The sequence below is a fragment of the Caloenas nicobarica genome, chromosome 2 (genome assembly GCF_036013445.1).
Source record: "Caloenas nicobarica isolate bCalNic1 chromosome 2, bCalNic1.hap1, whole genome shotgun sequence".
NCBI lineage: Eukaryota > Metazoa > Chordata > Aves > Columbiformes > Columbidae > Caloenas > Caloenas nicobarica.
This window is the reverse complement of record NC_088246.1, coordinates 104113370-104132800: the sequence shown is the minus strand read 5'-3', so window position 1 is coordinate 104132800 and position 19431 is coordinate 104113370. Positions and strand designations below refer to the sequence as shown.

Below are 19431 nucleotides of genomic sequence, written 5' to 3'. Positions count from 1 at the left end.
GGGTCAGCACCAACCCCCGGAGCCTGCCTCCGGGGCCCTGCCCGCCGAGGGAACCGTGCGGCCCGGGGAGCAGCACCAGCAGCAGACCGGTGCGCCCAGGGCGCCGGTGGTGCTGCCGCCGCCAGGCCCGGGAAGGAGGAAGATGGCGGCGGCGCGCGCCCGCCCCGCGCGGCGACCGTTGGGCACAGCCCCTCGCGCCCGCGGCGGCAGGCGACGCCGGGCGCTCGAGCGGCGCCTCAACGGCTCCCGCCCCGGGGCCGCGTCACGTGAGCGGGCCTCGCCCACCCCGCTCCTTCCCTCGCTCCCTCCCTCCCCGCGCCGCGCGCCGGGCGTGACGCAAGACGGCGAATCTACGGCGCGCCACTTGTGACCAAGATCATCACAAGCGGAGGCGGACGGCTCCCCCCGCGCCGTAAGTGTTGCCGGACGGGACGCGGCCGCGTCGCCCCCCTGCTCAGCGGCGCGGGGCGGGCTGCTGCTTCGGGCCCTGGAGGGGGAGGCTCATGCGGCCGCGGGGCCGCGGTTGGCCGGCGGCGTGGCCGTCGTCTCCCCTCGGGCTTTTTGGGCCTCTGTGCTACCGTCGTTTTTTTTGCTCCTGGTGGGCGGGCGGCCAGCAGCGCTCTGCCGAGCCAATCCCGTCCCTGGCTCCTCCCCCGCTGCCCGCCGAGTGGCCGAGGCGCCGAGGGCGGGAAGAACGCCCCGCGCGCCCATTGGCTCCCTCAGCCGGCCCGGGCCGCGGCACTTCCCTTCCGCTCTGCCGCAGGCGGCCGGCGGGGGGGAAAGGAGAGCGGCGGGCCTGGCAGGGCAGGGGGAACGCCGGGCCGGCTGCATTGCGGCTTCGGCCGGCTGCATTGCGGCTACGGCCGGCGTGCGCTCCAGGGGCGCCGTCTCAACCCCCCCGCCCACCCGCCTCGCAGCAGGGCTGGCCGGAGCCGCCGCGCATGCGCGGGGCTGGCGGGGGCCGGGCTGTGGTGGCCGCGGCTGCTTCCCGCACCTCCCGCGCTGTGGGGGAGAATGAGGGGACACCGGCGGGGGCCCGTTTGCGCCGCCGCACGGGGACGGTACCGGGCAGCGCGCCCTTCTACCGCTGCGCGTAGGCGCGACCGCCGTCAGCGCGGGGTCTGCGCAGGCGCGGCGCTCGGCTGCGCCGTGCGGTGCCGTTGGGCTGCACGCAGGAGGGTGTGACTTCTGGCGGGGTTCAGCTCTGCCGGGAAAGGCTTTTGCTGGTCGAATCCCGCTTCTTCTTGCTTTCCTTTCCCGAAGGTTGTTTTAGTGTGATTGTGCATGAGCTTGAGAAGTTGTGCAGCTGGCAGTGAGTAACAACACGTGTGACTGCGGGAGCTTTGTAAGCAGTTCCTGCCAAGTGGTAAAACCAAACAAAAATCAAACACCTCCCCCCTCCCAAAAAAAACCCAAACCCCAAACAACCCCACAAACCACAATCAACCAAAAACCCCTCCAAAACAGTTGAAGCCGTTTTCCCTTTACTATGCTTAAATCACCAAACAGAGCGGTCTCGCGATCTGATGTTTTTCAACATGATTTTGTCCTCTCTAGGGAGTTGGCGGACTTTCAGGGAACCTGTGAGATTGCAGTAAGGAAAACCAGTTCCCATAACTAGCGTGGCAATTTCTTATACATTTGCTAAAAAAGCGTGCATCTTCAGTGGGAAAGATGATTAAAACTAGCCGTTTTAGGTGGCCTTTGAGAGACAGGTTATAATCTTGTTGAATTTCCTTGTTACGACAAGTTTCCTGTTGCACCTTCAATTAGTGTGGCCTGTGAACCATAATGTTCATCTTAAACTATAATGTCAGTTAAGGAGAAAGAAAAGGAAAAAGCATTTAGTTTGTGATCTGTATGCTGTAGCTATTGGTGATCTCAAAATTCGCGTAGTTATAGTTTTAATTCTTGTTTTCCTGTACCCTCTTGCCTTCTTTGTGTAGTTGTCCTGATGCAGACTTGCAAGACCTTGGGTTTTTTTCATGTATTCATGTTCATCTATATCATACTAAGCATGATGGTAACACCTAGGGAGTAGTAAATAATGGGAATCCAAAAGTGCAAGGGTAATAGTGGCAGGAGTGATTTGCTGATGGTGCAAAACAATAATAGACTAGCATATAATTTAAACATTGCATGTAATTTGTCCTGATTCTTACCTTAATAATCTAAAGGTGTGGCCTGTGAAGGTCATAAATTTTCTTTTCCATTCCTATATCAGAACATGAGTAATCAAGATGTTCACATGAGGCTGGAGCTTTGGATGTTGGGATCTATATTTTTCCCAGGTCACACCTGTTCATGAAAGATGAAGACAATTATGGGCTTCTGTTTGGTCTCCTGCAATCTCCCAGACTATTCACAGCAAGTTACATTCATCATAGAAGTAACATTACAGTCGTTCCACCATTATTTCATAAATTATTTTAGCATGGACATATAATCAGATTGTAGCTTTTATATATAAAATATGGAGCCTGGCAGTAATTTTATAATCCATACATTTTGAAAAAAGTCAAATGCACTGATGTGACAGCATGATGATGGACTGTGACTTTTTCAGTATGTTCAAACATGTCAGTTTTATTAGCATTTTGGGAAATGTAATTCAAATGACCTGAGTTAAAAACATTGAGCCGATCCTTTACTATCATTTTTCTGTAGGAACTATTACGTAGTTAACAGCATTAAAAATTTCTAATTTATTTGCACAAAAGTTTTCTTTGTTAGAAACATTTTTAAAGCTTAAGCTGTGTTGTCTCCTTTTATAGAAAAACATTACTTGGAGAAAGAATGTGTGTGAAGCAGGTGTCAGTCACAGTACTCAATTAAAAATCTTTTGTAATGAACAGCATTTTTGTATTAGTATGCACAACATTAAGAAAAACATAGCTTTACCTATTTTTTTAAAATCTTTGAATGTATACACACTTGTGGGTTTGTGCATGAGCTAAAATTTACAGACAGATTGGCATATGAAATGTGGTCAAACTGGAATTGGTGATCTACATTAGCTCCTACATTCGTATTTCCTAAGATGGTTTAGTATTTAAATATTCTGTTTCTTGGGGAAACAAAAAGGCTGCCCTGGATGGATGATCCCATCACTCGTGTAAAAACATTGGTTTAAGATATGTCTGGTCTAGTCATTCATTTGTTCAAATTAATGCCTTGGTATTCTGGTACATGTTAAAATTACTGGGTTCACTTTTTAGTTTGCACATCCTGGAGTACAGGCGATTCCTTTGAAAGCACATCACCAACAATAGGGCCTGAGAGGGAAGGCAAGTTGACATGATTCAACAGATGTAGCAGATACTACTCTTTCAGTGACTTTTTTTATTAGAGGGTTGTGGTGATGGGGAAAGAAGAGCTGCTCCGTTGTTCACAAAAGTAGCCACTTGGCATCGTGTGCTTTGTATGACATAAGGAGCCAAACAGAAACAGTACTTCAATTTTGGCAGGTTAATAGTCAGCAGGCGGCCAGTGGGGCACTCTTGGTTACCCTTCTACCCCAAAAGGTTTTGTTTTGTGTTTGCCCTGCTGGCTGTGGATAGCAGAGATGCCCAGAGCCTGGCCGTCGGCAGCGCAGGCCCGTGAACGCCGCTCCTTCTGAGCAGGGTGAACAACAGTGATTCTTGGTGGACACAGATGCATGTAGGAAATCAGCAGCGTGCCTCTCTGGTGATGCTTGGTGCTAATAAGAGTCATAGGATTAACCGTGGATGTTTTGGAGAGAATGAATTAGGAGTAGTGCTGCACAGGAGGTGGCATTGCAAACCACTTAAATGTTGCCTGGCTCAGAGTGTCAAAGTTCATGTGAGATCTCTCTGATAATGTTCAAGTGGTTTAATCTTTCGTCTGTCTGCCTTTGCAGTGGACATTATTATGGCATTACACAAAATTGTATGAAAGCTTAAATAAAATATACCTAATTTTCTTCTAAACTGGGTACTTTTTTATTTTTGTAATTTTGCCTGTACTAAGACATAAGCTCTAAGTGTTCATTAGCCTGTGCATATAAAACCAGTGAAGAAGCAAAAAATGTAAAGACTTTGTCCTTGTAATCTCTGATTTCTCACCTGCAGAAATTCTTTTGCTTTGGAGAAAGAAGTTGTATGTTTAACCATACCTACCTTCCTGCTCTGTAACTCTGACTTCTGGTGATCCTGTTCCTGCCATCTGCTAGTGAAGAGTCTGTAGTTACAGAAGAGTCTATAGCCCATTCTAGGTGTTTATGTTAAATATACGTGGAATTTTTCTTATTTTACTTAATTTTAGTTCTTCAACATGTGAAGATGAAAGAAGGTTGTGTCCCAAACTCATAAAATGACAGCGATCTATAGCTTTAGAGCAGAAAGATGTCTAATTACCTTCTTTTGTCAATATGAAAAGAAAAATCACAGTAAGTGCTAGCCAACTCACACGCTTCTTTACAAAGAAATAACCCAAGTGCCATTTAGAAGTAGGCAGTAAGGATGTTCCAAAAGTAAAATGCTTGTTTGCATGACTCATGACTGCTTTCCAGTCTTGCATTAGCAGAGTTGTTGGTTGCTGATTTTTTGCTTTGTTTGCTTGTTCTACAACAGGCTGACCTTTTTATGAGTAGTCTGGCCCACTACTGAACTACTGACTATAATGTTGTAGGTTATATTTAACTGAGCTGGGAGACTGCAAATGTTCTTGGTTTGCTTTGGTCCTTAGTGGTATGGGCATAAATTTTAATTGCCTCTGCCTTCTGGGTCTGAAAATACAAGCTATTGTGTGTGTGTGGCTTGGGTAATGGCAAAGGAGGAGGCATGCAGGTATGTAGTATTTTGATTTCTAGATCTGGATGTGTACATCTCTGCATATTACTGTTTTGCTACAAACATGTATGTGGATGCTTTCCTGTCTGGTATTTCTCTCATTGTAGTTAGAAATTTTCTTGCTGTCCTTAGCCCCATCCTTGGTGTTTCAAAAGTCCATCTCAAAATATAGGTACAAAGATTTAAAAAATCGATACAAATGTTAAAATTCACTGCAATTACAAGGTGTAACAAAACTCATCCAAATAGTTATATTGTAATTTTGTATGGAAATAATTGTTTAGTGTTGTATTTGTATTATGGAATCCATACAGTTAGGTGGTATACAAATATTTCTGTAGGAAACATGTCAGCAAGAAGTTTAAAAAGTGTGGAGGTCTTTAAGCAATGACAGAAACAAGCTATTCTGGTGCCATTCTGGCTTCAAGAGCTCTGGTATGGCTTTATTCTTCTGTACATGTGAGTTCTCTCTTAAGGCAGGTTTTTACGCTTGGGGTTGCTCTGGAAGAGCCTGTGGCCTGCCCATTTCCATTCGGTGGGTTAGTGGTTGGGCCGGTTTGCTTTTGGTAAGTTAGTGGAACATGTTTGCTATAAACATTTGCTATAAATGTATGAAATAATCCACCTAGAGTTGCTTTTAAGACCTGCCTTAGCAGGAGGAGGCTGGCTTACTTTACCTGTACTGGCGATATGTAGCATGTTGGCAACACCCACTTCTGTGCTCGAGGGAAAAGCGTAACAAGGGTGACCTAGCAGTGTCGGTTCATGCGAGGGATGCATCAGACTTGCTGCTCTCATGTTTGCACCCCAAAATGACTCCAAGCAAATAATAAGCTTAAACCAACTTTAATTTGCAACCGAAACCTAATGGCAGACAGAAACCAAATAACAGAAACCAATGCAAGCGGAGGTGGGGGTGTAATCTGAAGTCAATCAGAACTCTGAGAACATTTAACAAACTGCAGGTTCGATGTACCAGTTGGGTATATTCTTACCATATGAGCACACAAGGATGATGATCCACAACATGCACACAGTCACTCCAAAGAGAACCCTTGCTCACTCAAGGATACACAGAAGAAATAATTGCTTGCCTGGGGGGACCAAGGACTCACTCAAGGATATATCCGGGAGAAATAGTCACTCACCAAGGAGGAGTCCCAGGGAGTCTCAGATGGTGTCCCAATCTAAGGGGAGGGCTCAGATCACAGTCCTGCTGATCTGAGAAGGCCACTCACAGGGGGTCTTTGGCAGGGACCCCATTTTATAGCCAGGTTGGATCTGAGCTGTGGTCATTTATGGGCATAGTCCAGTAGGTTCTCTGGGCCTGGAGTGCCTCTTTGACTGATGACCTGGTCTGTTGACCTGTGGTTCCACCCCTCCTCCTCCCCCAAATGAGAGGTGTATGTGACTGGAGTCACTGGTGTCCCAGGGAGGAAGGATGTGATGATTGGCATTGACCAAGGTGGGTGTGTGAGGCCAGCCATGGTGGGACATAAAAGGTGCTAAAGAGCCATCAGCTGTTGTATTGAAAGCTCTGGATGTTATCAGGGGTGATGCAACTGCCACAGCAGCCCATGTGCTGCCTGGCAGGTTTGGTGCCTCTAGTGAGCACCGTCTGGCTGTAAGGTGTGTGTGCTCAGCGCAGTCACACACCTGCTGTGTGCCTGCAGCTCGCTCGAAGTGCCGGTTAGTTTCATGACTGCAAGGATGTTGTTAGGTTATGCAGGGAGAAAATTAGAAGGGCCAAAGCCCAACTAGAACTTTATCTGGCTACTGCCATAAAAGACAGTAAAAAATGTTTCTGTAAATACATTAGCAACAAAAGGAGGGCTAAGGAGAATCTCCATCCTTTAGTGGATGCAAGGGGAAACATAGTGACAGAGGACAAGGAAAAGGCTGAGGTACTAAATGCCTTCTCTGCCTCAGTCTGTAATAGTAAGACCAGTTGGGCTGCAGGTACCCAGCCCCCTGAGGTGGAAGACAGGGACGGGGAGCAGAATGAAGCCCCAATAATCCAAGGGGAAATGGTTAATGACCTGTTACACCAGTTAGACACACACAAGTCTATGGGTCTGAATGGGATCCACCCAAGGGTTCTTCTGAGGGAGCGGGCAGAGGTGCTCACCAAGCCACTTTCAATCAGCAGTCCTGGCTAACTGGGGAGGTCCCAATTGACTGGAGGTCAGCAAATGTGGTGCCCATCTACAAGAAGGGCCAGAAGGAGAATCTGGGGAGCTACAGGCCTGTCAGTCTGACTTTGGTGCCGGGGAAGGTTATAGGGCAGATCATCCTGAGTGCCATCCTGTGAAACGTACAGGACAACTAAGCTATCAGGCCCAGTCAGTCATGGGTTTATGAAAGGCAGGTCCTGCTTGACCAACCTGATCTCCTTCTATGACGTGACCCACTTAGTGGATGAGGGAAAGGCTGTGAATGTTGTCTACCTGGACTTCAGCAAAGCCTTTGACACCATTTCCCACACTATTCTCCTGGAGAAACTGGCAGCTCATGGCTTGGATGGGTGTACTCTTGCTGGGTTAAAAAACTGTCTGGAGGGCTGGGCCTAAAGAATTGTGGTGAATGGAGTCAAATCCAGTTGGTGGTCAGAGTGGTGTTTCCCAGGGCTCAGTATTGGGGCCAGTTCTGTTTAATCTCTTTATCAACGATCTGGACAAAGGTATCAAGTGCACCCTCAGTAAGTTTGCAGCTGACACGAGCTGGGTGGGAGTGTTGACCTGTTGGAGGGTAGGAAGGGTCTACAGAGGGATCTGGACCAGCTGGATCATTGGGCTGAGGCCAATTGCATGAGGTTCAACAAGGCCAAGTGCTGGGTCCTGCACTTGGGCCACAGCAACCCCAGGCAGCGCTACAGGCTTGGGGAAGAGTGGCTGGAAAGCTGCCTGGCGGAAAAGGATCTGGGGGTGTCGATTGACAGCCAGCTGAATATGAGCCAGCAGTGTGCTCAGGTGGCCAAAAAGGCCAACAGCATCCTGGCTTGTATCAGGAATAGTGTGGCCAGCAGGACTGGAGAAGTGATTGTGCCACTGTACTCGGTGCTGGTGAGGCCCCACCTTGAATCCTGTGTTCAGTTTTGGACCCCTCATCATAAGAAAGACATTGAGGTGCTGGAGAGAGTGCAGAGAAGGGCAACGAAGCTGGTGAGGGGTCTGGAGCACAAGTCTGATGAGGAGCAGCTGAGGGAACTGGGGCTGTTTGGCCTGGAGAAAAGGAGGCTGAGGGGAGACCTGATCACTGTCTGCAACTACCTGAAAGGAGGTTGTAGCATGGAGGGTGTTGGTCTCTTCTTCCAAGTAGCAGGTGATAGATTGAGATGAAATGGCCTCAAGTTGTGCCAGGGGAGGTTTAGATTGGATATTAGGAAAAAATTTCTTCATGGAAAGGGTTGTCAGGCATTGGAACAGGCTGCCCAGGGAAGTGGTGGAGTCACCATCCCTGGAGGTGTTTAAAAGACGTGTAGGTGAGCTGATAGGGGACGTGGTGTAGTGGTGGACTTGGCAGTGCCAGGTTAATGGTTGGACTTGATGATCTTAAATGTCTTTTCCAACATAAACATTCTATGATTCTGTGGTTTCCTGCTCACTCTCTGCACCCACACAGGAAGCTTGATGAGGCTGAAAAGCATCAGATTTTGTGATGTGGGGTGTGGGCAGTAAGCTCAAGGCTTCTGAGGAGCATGTCTTGATGTTCATGTGATGCCCAGCACACATGCCTATCTTCCCAAGAACCTTGGCATAGAAATACTGCACTTTTGCGTTTTGCAATCCCACATGGTGTGTTAACAAGGAGAAATAAATGCCTGTTGCATGCTTGTCTTCCGTTGAATGTTTAAGTGAAATCATATGTTGCATTTAAGTTGGATTGTTTCAAGTACTTGGGAAAAGGGTAGCAAATGCTATAAATTAATAAAGGCAAAATGATGCTCTGTCCTAGTTCCTTGCTGTGTAACACACCTTCTGCAGGGGTGTATTGACATTGGATTTGGGACACTGGATATGCAGCAACAACAGCAGTGATCCTTGTGTTTTGTTTTCATAGAATCATAGAACAGTTTGGGTTGGAAGGGACCTTAAAGATCATATAGTTTCAACCCCCCTGCCGTGGACAGGGACACCTCCCAATAGACCAGGTGGCTCAAAGCCCCGTCCAGCTTAGCCTTGAACACTTGCAGGGTTGGGGCATCCACGGCTTCTCTGGGCAGCCTGTTCCAGTGCCTCACCACCCTCATGGTGAAGAATTTCTTCCTCGTATCTAATCTAAATGTACCCTCTTTCAGTTCAAAACTATTACCCTTGTCCTATCTCTACATGCCCTTGTAAAAAGTCCCTCTCCACCTTTCACATTTTCTGTTTGATTTGTTACTTTTGTTTTCTTCCCATTTTTGATGCCAGTGAAGTAAAGGCTGTTTCTTTTCATGCTCCCCATGTGAGGCAAACCTAGATTTATCTTACTTTTTAAAAGGAAGGGGGTTCTTGCCTTATGTCATATAAATTGTTAATAAGATATACATTTCTAAAAAGTCAAAATGGAAAAATAAAATATCTAAAAGCATCCATGAGATGCAGCTTGCTTGTTTGTTTTGGCAGCTGAAGAACAAAGTGCGATAAATACTAAAAATTACTAGTTTAGCATGTGTATCCTTTACTGGGCACAGCCTTCTTGTTATAAGTCAGAGCTAATTTTTTTGGATTGGATCCAGTGCTAGCATAATATCTAGGTTCAAAGATACAGTACATAAAAATGTTTTCTGGATGGTATCTTCAAAATATGCCAACTTCTTTTCTATTGTTTTGAGTTTTATTGGTACAACAATGGAATGATTTGACTTGCATTTGGTTTTTTTTCTCCCTGTTGTTTGCATTTTCATTTTAAATTATTTACAAGTCTGAGGCTTGGAGATGAGAGCCTAATGAATGCTTTTAAAAATAAAACCTTCTTCTTTAAGCACGTTATGCTTCATGTTTTGAATTTATAACCTAAGCCTTAATGAATCATTTCCTAGTTTCTCTCATCTTAGAATTTATGAGCTGTCCTATTTACAAGTTTTACCTATACAATGGAAAAATAATTCCTGTTTACCTTAAATGAAAAGAACTATTCTTGTTAACAAGCTTAAACTGCTAATTAGGGGTAATGTGGCAATAAATACTATGTCAAACCTTTTAGGAATACGAAGATACAATATTTAGTTTTTGGGCCTTTTCCTCATGCATTCCACGTAAGAAGACAGTGTGTTGTGTTTTTTGATATCTCATGTACATATCAGGTTAATAAAAAGTATTTTAGGGAAAAACAGTGGCCTATACATCCTTACAGTAAGCAGGTTCACTTCTATTCTACATTTAGGGTGATCTGTTGGTGCCCACATACTATAGTGTTGCTATAAGCCTCGTTACTGCAAGGCTTCGTGTAGATGGCCTGAACCCTGACGATTTCATGTGTATGTGGTGTTTTGTTAACAGTGAAGTTATTCTGCTGAAAAAAAATAGTATGACTAGCAGTAGTCGCTTTGTTTTGAGTGTACATTAATGTAATTTAATCAGGAAGGAAAGAAATCCTGGGACTAGAATTTGATGTTATTTACTTGACTATAAATTGGAATATGTCCACTTACTTTAACAGAATTTTTTTCAATTTGCGTCAAAATGATCAAAATCAGAACCTGACACAAGCTCTCCACCTCATAATTTGTGCATACAAAACCAAAGAAATAAAATTGGATTTTTTTTTTTTTTTGGTCCAAATCTTACTCCAAGAAATAGACCTTTGATTTTGAGCAGAGGTTTTGTAGTAGTGTTGTTACTTGGAACCGTGCAGATATATTTTATGAAGAAACTTTTTTTTTTTTTAAGTTGTTTCTGATTAGACTTTAATTGTCAAAGCTACAGACTTGTGAATTTGAGAGCCATTCTAAGTCTAAGTAGCTTGAAAATTCTTGACAAGTATTTTCTTTGACTCCTTTGTGTGTGCCTCTGATGATACCTGCAGAGGGTTGAATGTTGGCTTTGTTCTCTGTCTGGTTTTCTTTGTGTCGCCCAAGGAGTTTGCAATAGGGATGTCAACCCGAGGAAGGAAGGCGAGGAAGAGACTGAAGAGAAAGGTGATGTGGGTGTGGCAGTGGAGGTGTCCCTTCTGCTGCTCCAAAGCAGAAACCTCATGAGACATAAGGAGCTCCTTATCTCAAACCCAAGCAATCTTCCTTGGGTACAAGGTTATTAGGTAGAGCAGACAGTTCTTCAGAGAAGACAAACGAAAACCTGACAACGCATTTTGCCAGCTCGGTCGGAGCTGCTCACTTTTGCTTTCCAGGTGAAAAACATGCTGAGCTTTGCAGGTGAACGTTGGCTTGCAGGGATACCTGTTCTTTTTCTTTGTTCACATCGTCAGGGTTTTAGACGTTGCTGGTATCAGTATAGTGTATTTTGGGGTACAGTGTTGAATGAACTTTTTTTGTCAGAGAATGGGTATCTTTGTATTTTGGATGCAATGGGTTAATACCCTGTCAGGGGTAGATTTCTTAGGAGGTGGCTTACAGGCAGAGCTAATAAGTTACACCAGCTACTAAAGATGGAGAAGTAGGCTGGCTTTCAGGCACACAAGCCTGTCTTCAAATCTGCTGCTGTTACGAAGATAATTAAGATACTTTACATGAAAACGAAGTTAATCTCTGAAGTTTATACGTAAATGTTGTATGGAAGTGCAGAAATGTAAGGAGTGTGTCTTTTCATGGGGTCAAATAATATTTTATGTAAACATTTGTTGTAAGTACTCAAAGGTCATTTGACTTCTAATTACAGAGCTTTGGGTGACAACTAATCTGACAATGCTGAGAACACTTCAGCTGATATCACTATGGCCATGGTTTTATTTTGATTTTATTTTTAAATGATTTTTCATCTCTGTAAATTACGTTTCTAAGCTCAATGGTATCTTTTTTGAGAGAGGAGAAATACTTCACATACTATTTAAATTTTGTTTGAATAAACCACCTAGCAAGTGCAGAGGAAAAGGGTGGTATATTCCCTAAAATAAAATTGCGGTAGGAATTTTGCTTTGTAAAAGAACATGTTCGTAGTGCTGTAATTGTCTGAACGATAAGAATTGCCAAGCATAAATAATTACATAGTTTCACACTTTCTAGTGAAGTCAGACCCCGATTAAGAAGTTGACAGCCTGAGAGAGTCCGCTGTTTGACAGCAATATCTGTGTTCCCTAAATTTGTAGAGACTGCCCCTAGGAAAACAGACTCAGTGAGAACCCTTATTGACAAATGGAAAATATTCTTTTTCTTACAAAAGTTTTCATACTTTAAATGCACAGATATTGCAGCTTTTCTGCTTTCAGCTAGAGTAGATTTTGCTGATACCAGGCCTTCTTGCTGTCTTGGTCCTCACTGTCTTTCAGTATGTTTGATATTCATATTTCTTTTTTATTCCTTCTTCCTTGCTGTGCTTTTTTTCTTCCTTTTCTTAAACAAATAGATAATATGGTAATATGAACTCTAATAGGAAAAAGGCATTGTTTAGCTCAGTTGGGGCACTACTAATCCAGTCACCAAATGTAACCATAACACAGCATGCATTTGAATTATTAAATATAATGGAAACTTTGCATTTTAAATCTAGAGCTATAAACCACTTGTTTGAAAATGCACAGTTCAGCACTATGATTTTAGCTTGTAGTGAATTACAGGGCAGTATTCTTTGATCAGTTATTACAAGCTGAAGATTAGTAGCATTCAGCGCTTGTGTTAATGTTGAGAATACATATAGGAGTCACTGCAGGTCAAACCGAAGCTCAGTCCTGTATATTTTTAATGATTCAGCCAGCTGGCTGGATAAAGTGATGTAAAACCATATAGATAATACAGTCATGCCAGTCATTCCAAATAAGGGTAATTTAAAGCTATTATACATTTTCAAGACTAGTACTCCTCCAAATTCTAGTACTTTGTAAAATGTTCTTTATTATAAAATGCAAAGTTGTCAAGGTTTTTCTTTTAGATACTTATTTGTTTGAATAGTTCTACAAAGTGCTTCTAATGGACTCTTGGTGTCTTTCCACTAAGTTAACAGCTGAAGAGTAGAACAACTAGTATGTGTTTGCATATGTTTGGTCAATACCTGTTTTTGTAATGGATACCTTTTTACCATAAATGAATGTAATGAATGCTAATAGAAAATCTTGGTGTCTATGCGCTTATTAACATAAAAAATAAAATACTCAGAGAGTGGAAGTGGATTTTACTGAATCATTGTGAAGATTCACTGATCCCTGCGTGAGGTGTGCAGGCTTGAAGCTCTGCTGTTTGCAGAAGCAGGGGACATCATGTTACGGAGCACCTCCAGTAGGTTTGGAGGAGGGAGCTTTGCTTAGGGGCCGGTTTCAGGACCCCGGGACAGCTGACATGCCTGGGGTGCAAGAACAAGGCTTTCCAGGTTCCCCAGAGGTAAACAGTGCGGCAGTAGCTCGGCAGAGCCTGTGTTTTCTTCCTTTTCTCCAGGTTGCTATACCAAACAACTCTCCTTTTCTGGGGTTAGGACTTGTGCTCGCTGTCTGTCCCCTCTGGCTGAGGAGGCTGTGCCCAGTGGGTTGAGCAGGAACTGGCTTTTTTCTTCCATCTGTGCGTTGTGTGTGAGGTAACCAGTACTTAACTCAGGACTCCAGCTCTCGCTTTCTGTTCCAGACATTTTAAAGCTTGACATTGAGCAGTTCCGTAGTGCCTGACATCCCTGGTGGATACAGGCTTACGTAATTTTGGACTGTTGAATTTTTGGAACTGAGTGGAGATTTTTGTTCCACAGGGCCACCCGAACCCTTAGAGCAGGGGTGTCAAACTCATTTTCACTGGGGGCTGCATTGGCCTCGTGGTTGCCTTCAAAGGGGCCGAATGTAATTTTAGGACTATATAAATGTAACTACTCCTAAAATTACATTCGGCTCTTTGAAGGCAACTGCGAGGCTGATGTGGACCCTGATGAAAATTAATTTGATACCCTTGCCTTAGAGCATCCTTGTCACCTGGTTCAGCCTTCCCTTTTCCTTCATCTTTTTCCTTTTAGTGACCTGGCATAAACTCCATAAATTGGTCACTGATTTTACACTTGCAGCCTTTGCTGTTGCGTCTGGTTGCTTTAAGGTTTTATTTGTCATAGAGCACCAACTATCTCATTCTTTCTCTTCACTATTCATCTCTATTGCAAATCAAATTATGATATCAAAATAATTATGATATCAATGTCTACTAGATCCTTACAATTCTTACTTTGTAGTTCTTTTTGCTCATTTACCTTTTTTTGAGAGTGTGTCAGGAGAGTGTGTAGGTATAATAATATCTTCTACTGAACTTTTTTCAGTTTATATGTATTTTGGAAATATCCTCTGTTTTCTGTGTGTGCCAGATTAATTCAGTTAAAGAATTGCTAAGAGAGCTCCTTTTGTGTTGGATAAAGTTAGTTACAGACTAAATAAAGGCTGCGCAGTGTCACCTGGGGCAGCCGTGAGCACCCCTGGACTTCAGGCGCTTGTGCCCCCAAGACAGCGACTGCAGCTGATCATCTCCCACTGGTTCCTGGGGGTGCAAGGTGTGTCTGAATTACAGTAGATGGCCTCTATTTACTCATTTAAGTGGCTGAGCATTAAAGTTCTTAGTCTGTTTTCTTCCTTCTCTCACATATTTTCTTGCCCTCCTCCTGCAACAGATTTTTTTTTTAATTTGTGAAAGGAAAAGTATACCTAAGTATGAAGTGAATTTTTACAACCGAGTTATAAATTCCAAAAACCAGGAGGTTTATAATGGAAATGCTTAGAGGGAAGAGGGGAGGGCGCACTATAATACGTATGTAACCTTTTTTCCCTCTCTTTAGTGAATAGACCGTTTAAACTAAATTAAGTAAAGGATATAAATTTTGTTGTTTCAGTTTTTAATATTTCATGGCTGATTTTATAGATAAAAATTACATTTAACAATAAATATGAAGAAGAATTTATACAGCCTGTTCTAGTTTGATGTGGAACAGCAAATCCCATTTCTCTGTAGCTGTAAAGAAAATTCATTATAATGTCTTTGGTTGTAAGAGATGGCTTCATTGTGATTAGTTACACTGATAATAAAACAACCTTTTTACAAATGGCACAAGATACATGAGATCTCATGTGTCTGCCTTTTAATAGCATTGAATTTGTGCATTTGCTACCTTTATTCTGTAGTCCTTTTTTCATTTCTAATTGGGCACCTTTGAAATCTACAAGTTATTAAAAATAGTCTAACATAACTTAATTTTTCTTTTGAAGCATTCTGGAGAACGAGTTATTGATGTAGCTAAGCATTCTTAATTGCCAAGTTTTCAAAATTTAAAAAAAACCCCTAATTTTAATTACAAAAATGAGGATTTATGTCATTTTATTCAATTCTGAATAACAAGGTTTACTGATACAATAATGAAATCTGGATTTCTGACATTATTTTCTGAATCCTTTTTAAGCACCTAAAGAAATACCTTGACTTTCAAATGCCCTGTTCCCAGTGACTTCAGTTGGATGTAGACGTTTGTGGGTATTTCAGTCATTTAAAACACAGATAGTTGCATTAGGATGCCTACTAAGCAGTTGAAAGTCCAAGTGTGTGCATTTGGAGGGGAGATGATTTTGTGAGGAATTCATAGCCATTAAAGGGGCTTTTTTTTTTTTTTTTTTAATTGTATGTGCGTTTAAGAATACTTAGCTCTCCTTAGCATGCTAATGCAGAATGCATTTGATGAGAAAAGTATAACGGTTGTAATGAGAACCTTTGCATATTTATATTGCTGTGATTTGTACTGTTACAAAGGTTTAACCAGTAAAGTCTTCTGTATTGTTTACTTTATAGAAATAATATTGGATACTAGATTCTGCAAAAATGGTGCATATGCTATTTGATGTTTTAAATTGTAAAATGGAATTACAGGACCACTGTTAGAAGTGAATTTCTTTCATGCTGCACATGAAAAGCAAAAGAATTTGGTGCTTTAGAATAAGAAGGGCTGCAGAGCTGACAAAACAGAAGTTGCATTTGATTATCAAATATTTATGGAATTTACCAGAAAGCAAAAATCTGAATTGTAGTGCTTGGAAAACATAGGATGTACTGCCTGAGTCTTCTGGAAAATACAAGCTGAAACAACACACTGAATATTAGGTTTCACTATAAAAGACATAAAACAACATTTTTGCTGGTGTTGTCTGTAAGCTTTAATTTTAGACTGTTGTCTCTTTTCCACTGATGATTACAGCTGGGAAAAGAGGTCCTGTAGCACTTGTTAAAAGTGTTTTCATGGGACGAATACCAAGAAAATGACTATTGATGACTGAAACACAGGGCTAAATATTATTTTTACCACCTGAGAGAAAAATGCGCTCCGCCAGCACTCCGCTGTAGGCAGCAGCCCATTTGGCTCACAGTCCACAGCACCCGTGTTGCTCCGTCAGAGGAACGGGCTGGGTCTGCAATTCGGGATGCTGGGGCAGCTGAGAACAAAGTGCCAAAACCTGCCTGACGGCAGTGGGGAAAAGTGGCTTTGGGTCCTGGCTGCACTCTGCCGTGATAAATCACCACGTGGGTCGCCCAGAAGGGTGAGCTTGTCCTCCCTCAGATCCAGGGGCGTTTGAGCTGAGTGATAGCCTACTTAGTAATATGTCAATTTTTTCCTCCCAGGAAAGCGTTGGAGCAAGTGTAATTTCTTACTCTAGCTTGCTCTCCGGGTACTTGCCCGTGGTGGCCACAGAGTATGTTTTCTGTGTTCATTAAAACCTATTGATCTCAGGAAAGTTTGTGGGATTGATTTTAACTCGGTGCTTTTCAGAGAATTAGTACTATTTTTAGCAATAACACTCTCCTAACACATTCCCAAGAGAGTGATATACCAAGGAAACACAGAGGCCACGTGCATGAGTTGCAGCCCTGACCCAACTCCTGAGGTCCCCTTGCCTGGAGAAGCACCACATGGTCCTGCTGTGACCTCCTGCCACACGATGCTGCACCCCTGCCCGGGAGGGTTTTGGGGAGCAGGAGGCAGCGGCTGAGGCCACTGGGTTGACTGGCACGTGTCTCCCCAGCCTGCGGAGCAGTGCTACCTGATCACGCCAGCCGACAGCTCTTTGTGGCCACCGGGCTCGGGGGGAGGGAGGAGGAGACTTGCCTCAACTTGGGCTCTGTCACTGATATTGGCCAGGGGGCTGTTTGATAGCGTGGGGTGCCAACCAGAGATTCGGGTTTGTGGTAAGCCAACAACTGAAGGAAATGCTCTGTAGTCTTGCGTAGCTGCTACGTGGTGCGCTTCAAAATATTGAGATTTTGCACACTGGATACCCAAGTAACAGAAAACTAGTAAGCAAAGTGCAGCTCTTAGATATAACAGAATGAAGGTGCATAACTTTTGTAAGTATTAGGGAAGCGGTCCGGTCCCCAGCACAGCTTTTCCTGACGTTGCACTGCATGCAGCATTCCTGCAGGAGAAACGCAAATTTTAATTGCCAGGTGAGTCCTTGTTCGGGGATGCACTGTGTCTCACGTCAAGCCTAGGAGAGGACTTAGGCACGTTGCTAGTTCTGGAAGATAGCTGAATTTCGGGGACGAATGTAGGTAGGTACCAAATTTGTTGCATTGAAACAAATAGACATGGGGTTAAATGGGTACTATTGTTAAGCAGAGGCATTTGAAACCTTCATGGTACTTGTTTCCAAAGTATCAGTACTGTGAGTGCTTTGGACAAGGGGTAAATAGGGGTTTTGTAGGTGATGGTATAAGCAAGGGCTGTCCCTTCTCCTCCTCCTCTGTTCCTTCCCTCCTTCAGTTCTCGCTGGCCAGGACCTGTCCTGGGGAGATGTGGTTTCACTGTATGGGCTGTGGTCCAAGATGGGTGCTGCTGAGGCATCCTCTGGACCTTCTCTACTGGGTGTACAGAGCCTGTGGCTATAGCACTGCCTCCTCACTCATTCACCTTCGCTCTCCATCTGCTGACCAGGAGTGGGTTTTGCTGAGGAGAAGTGGAAGCCTGCTCGGCTTTCAGCCTCTCTTCTGTCATATGCTGGAGCGAAGGCACCTTTTGTAGCTACATGGCTTCACTCCAGTGAAGGGCTTGGGGGTGGGGAAGGGAAGAGGCCCCACATTGTGTCATAATAGTTTCTCTTGATCAGTATTACAAGCATCATGGAAGTCACAAAGAGTTTTTGTATCATCTCATATTGCCAGTACTTGGAGTCACGATGCTCCTGTCACACCTGTCCGTCTCCCATTGCTGTCTTGTATTGGTTTCCACCTTAATACAGACAGCGATGGAAATTAGAATAAAATCCCATGGTAACTCCCTGAACTATTCAGAGTGCAGAAGTATTAGTATGTAGCTTTTAAAGGATGTTCAGTGACTTCACCTAAAGCATGTTTGTTCACCTGAAAGCAGATAACAGTTTTTGTGGAGAAAGCCAGGCTTTGCACACCTATGCAAAGTCTTAGTGATGATCACCTAAGGTTATTGGGTGAAAAAAAATCCCTCTACATGTTGCGAAGGAGTTGGCAGTACTGTTGTGATTGCTTGCATGTATTATAAGAAACCATTAAGGAGCAAAGGTGTGATGTGACATGCAGCTTTTCCCGTGTGCGTGAAGGGTTTATCTCTGTAGCTGAGATCTGTGTACAGCTATCACCTTTTTGTACTAATTTTTAATGGTGGATATTAATTTCTTTTCATTAGAGAGCCAGTGACACAAAGAAGCGAAGGCTGCTGCTTCTGTTTTGCTGAAGTGTGCGGGAGGACCGAGGTGTCGTGGCAGGGATTTGGGGCAGCACCTATAGCCCAGAGACCTCCCAGGTGCCCCCTGGTGCAAGGCAGCCCCCGCCTCCACTGTGCTGCTCCCCATTGCCCTTTGCCTTATTTAAGCACCCGAGCTGGAGAATAAAAACTGAAAGGAAAGTCTGGGTTTCATATGTCTTACAGGATTGAGCTGAAATACTGCTAGTGTGCTCATGTCTATTTTGTTGTACAGAAACCCAGGTTTTGTCTTTATATCATAAGCTAATAATTCAGATTGTTGAGGATGTCTGTGTGTGTTAATACCGATAACACAAATATATACAGATATGTAAACATATATGTTCCAATGAATATATATTCTAATTGATAATAATACCAGCTGCCATTTCTGTAGATATGTTTGTCGAAGAAACACATAACACATTCCTGTTTGATCTGCTTTTCTCAGATGAAATGCAATTACTTCCTTGTGTGCAGTGGCCACCAGGTGTCATCAGAATGCTTTTATTTTTATTAATTTCACCTTTTCTGTGGAAGCATATATACACTCTGTATACTTCTCCGGAAACTTTGTTAATCTACCACACAAAGAATCCTAACTCTTTATGTTACCTATTCAGCCAAAAACTCATGTAGCTCTTTTCAGCTGAGCTACTTGAATAAGCTGCTGACAGGAGGAAAACAAGATGCACAGTAACACTGAGAGGTGTGTGCATAGGCACACAAATTATTGCATGCATTCTTTGCCCCAGTCGTTCAAGAGATGGAGATAGATACAGTAAGCTAAACCATGTGGGCCTGGTTTTCCTTGA

General features: G+C 43.6%; 1 protein-coding gene across 1 annotated transcript in view; it reads left to right on the top strand.

Annotated features, from left to right (window-relative positions):
• Nucleotides 1-327: 327 nt before the first annotated feature.
• Nucleotides 328-19431, top strand: part of ZNF407 (zinc finger protein 407) — a 352047-nt gene continuing 332943 nt past the window's right edge. Inside the window, exon 1 of the mRNA XM_065629772.1 lies at nucleotides 328-412. The gene's annotated coding sequence lies outside the window, so the exon portion shown is untranslated. The remainder of the gene's footprint in view (nucleotides 413-19431) is intronic.